The sequence below is a fragment of the Montipora foliosa genome, chromosome 6 (genome assembly GCF_036669935.1).
Source record: "Montipora foliosa isolate CH-2021 chromosome 6, ASM3666993v2, whole genome shotgun sequence".
Classification (NCBI taxonomy): domain Eukaryota; kingdom Metazoa; phylum Cnidaria; class Anthozoa; order Scleractinia; family Acroporidae; genus Montipora; species Montipora foliosa.
In genome coordinates this window covers 23672894-23676390 of record NC_090874.1, presented here as the reverse complement: position 1 = coordinate 23676390, position 3497 = coordinate 23672894, and positions in this window count along the sequence as shown.

Sequence of the window (3497 nt, the reverse complement as noted above, 5' to 3'; positions counted from 1 at the left end):
TAACATTGCAACACGGAGATCGCGGCGTTTCACCCCGGCCATCTGAAGAGACGCAATAAAGGCCGCTTTTTGCTGTTTAAGAGCTTTTAAGAGCAACCATGATAACTCTTCTCTGTTAAGAAGGTGTTGTTTTGGGACTCGCCCCAGTCCTTTCGCGGAAAATGATTATTTTGAAGCCCAAATTACCCCTTTGCCATGCATTACCATAGTGTTGCGAAGAAACGAGCAGGGTCACCCCCCATTTTTAATGGTTCTATTTACCCGTAATAGGTACACGGAAAACATATTTAAGGAGAAAAAAGTTGGATAGTAGAAGTTGTAGTATTTACATATAAATGACGTGAAACTGAATTTGGAGCCAGACACTGAGTGCAAGGTGAAGACTGTATATAGCGGTCCAATTTGCTTACATTTCTTTGCAAGATTGAGCAATTTGAAATCACTTTACTTAAATATCATAGCCCGGACAAACAAATAAGTTCAAGCTTTCAGTAATACTCAATAGCCTTTGCTACATGACATCATTTTTTCCGGTTGATCCAGTTTCGAACGCGTCTCGCGTAATTCGGTAATGATCACTTAGTATAAAGGACATACAGCGCGAGAACAAGCACGGTGACCCCATCTTTTAATTGCATTTTTAAAATGTCCTGTATATGAATATCAATTGTGCCAACTTTGAAAAAAATCTGGATTGTACGTCATTTTCAAGGGAATACCTTAAAAGCCATTAGGCCGAGGCGAGCTGGCGCTCCGTGACACTCACGTGCTTCTGAATTTCTGCATAATTACTGTATTTTGTTGCAGCTGCAATTCGCCTACTTGTCGGCATAGTGGTTCATAACAAAACGTCAGAGGAGTACTGGTTTCTTATTAAATTCAACTTGTCCCACGTTGGGGGAGATGTGGAGATCGGAAGCATGAAGATGTTGACAGAGTACTTCCTGGTTCGACTTCCTCTCGCTGGAAGGTAAATTTTCACCAGAGCCTGTTATTGTAGATCCATTTCGTCGGATCACTGAGACACTGTGAATGTGATTCTTCAGAGATATTCACGCCTGGTAAGCTAGTATTTATTAGAGAAACTGCCATATTTTTATTCGTTTCTTCTTCTTCTTCAAGAAACTGCATATCGGCCATTTTGAACCTTTGTTATCACACAAATTTGACAGAATTGTAGTTACCTTCCTAGTCAAGATTCAAAATATATTCCTGGGCGAAAATATGGATTTTTGATTGACTGGATACTTCTTGAGTAATTAATGATTATGGTATTAAGCTTGGTAGTAAAGTTTTGAAGAAATCTGGGGAGAAACTTGTGCAAGGACAGTTTGTAATGTTGGGTAACTTACCGTGCGTCCAATAACGTTTACGAAGAGACAACTGTGTTAATATGCTCTTCTTAATTCAGAACATCAAGGAAGAAAACCACTTGCTCCTTTGAGGTTTACGGTCATCCCCAGACGAATACAGAACTCATTCGCCTCTTTTATGCCACTCTCGAGCAACTATTTCCAAGTTTAAAACGTGAACTATACGAAAACGTGGATGGACAAGAAGCAACCAAATTAAAACCTCTTTACCCAGAAGACTCTCCTTTGCTTGGATCAGTGAAAATGCACCGAGAAGTAAACACGTCAGATGAGAACACACTTGTGATAAAAAATCATTTTGATTGTAAGGACTTCATTGACATGTCACCAGACATCGATCTCGACTTGAAATATACTGACATTGCACTCATTTACAAGAGCGACGGGATGATGTCAGAGAGCCACTTGAATCTTTCCAAACAGTTGAATTTCGGCGAAGAAATGCGCAACAACGCCAACCTTAATATTAATCAGAGGAAAATTACCCTGACGAGCCATGCGTCGCGAGTTTTTCTGGAATACGAGGAGTCCAAGACGATTGCTGTTCTCTTGTTCACGAAGCTAGTCGTTCCTAAATCAAATGTCACCTTTTCTGTCAATGACAAACCTGAAGCGGGATTACAGCCAAACGCAAGTAGTGCTGACTTTCCCCCTCCCTCTCCCAGCCAACGTCAGAGCGAATCGTCAGAGCGGATTCGCTCTGACGAAGGGCTAACGCTCGAAACGTCAGCTTTTAGAATCTCTGTACGGTGGCCAATTTACATTATCAACTCCATTGATAAAACCAAATTTTTGTATACTACTTCCCCACCGACGCAGCACCACAGTTTCTTTAGAAACTACCCCTTCATCAATTAGTTTAAGAGTTAAGCACTCGTTACTTTGTTTCAGAAGAAAGTAATCGGTGTTAATGTGAAAGGTGAGGGAAGCGTTTGGTTGGAGCCTAGGCATGGCGAAATCGGAGTCACATTTGGTCTTTCCATCGGGGGAAGATACATTCTCGTCCCCATCGCCCTTTTCGTTTCCCTTAGTCGGCGGGGGCCTTGGCACGAGAAAACGAAGGGCTCTGGAGACATAGGATTTTCGAATTTTTTGATTGGCTAATGGAAAACAAAGAGATACTAAGCGGAAGTGAAAATGTTCATGTGTATTAAAAAGAACAGCGGCGCGTTCAACATGGAAGACTTGGGAGAAAACTCTCCCAAAAAAATTATGTTCAACGTTCCCAATAGTTGTCGTTGTTGTAACAAAACGGTTTTAGTTAAAAACCATCCGGTTGATATTTTCGGGGAAAAAGGCATTAAAGAGTTAAACGTGCTTCAGTTTTTAACCGGGAAAGAAATTAAGTATGACGATGGTTTGCCGAAAAAACTCTGCCAACCGTGCTTCACGAAGGTGAAAAATATTATAGAATTCCGCTCTTTGTCACTGGCAACACTTTATGCACAAGAATATTTGTTGATTGGAGAGACTCGTATGAAGCGAGTCTGTGGCTCGCAACAGGTTGGAGAATCACCTTCTTCGAGTCAACAGGCGAAAAAGACTAGCTTGAACCGCGAAAATATCGAAAGTGTTCACAGTGTTCGGATGTGCCTCTTTCTGCTTTTTGTGGAGGGCGATCAACATCACCCCCCTCAGTTTAGACCTATTGCTCCCAAGAATATCACTACTGCACCACGGCGCCTTCCAGAATTTTTGCAAGGTGATAAAGAAAGACATGATGCAACGAAGATTCAAGTGTCTGAGAGTCCTGCCGACCGGTCAAGCCAACATCATGAGACAAAGCGGCTTACGAAAATACCAGGTGCGTAAAATACTATTGACTTTCGACTTATAATACTGTATTCTTAATTATAATTGCTGTATCTCACCGAATTCATTGTACTGCAATATAATTCAGTATTTCCTGACCATCAGAATTATTAGTGACAGTAAATTGTAACAGTTTCTCAAGTAAAATGCATATTATAATTATACTAATTATTAATTCTGTTGTCAAACATGCTGAGTTCACTGATGTGTTTGTCCCCCAACTTTGAACCATTGTTTTTCTCTTCCCTTCAGTTTACCTGGGAAAAGTTGTACAAGTCACAGTCTTCACGTGACATGGGCACCCTCTTTAAT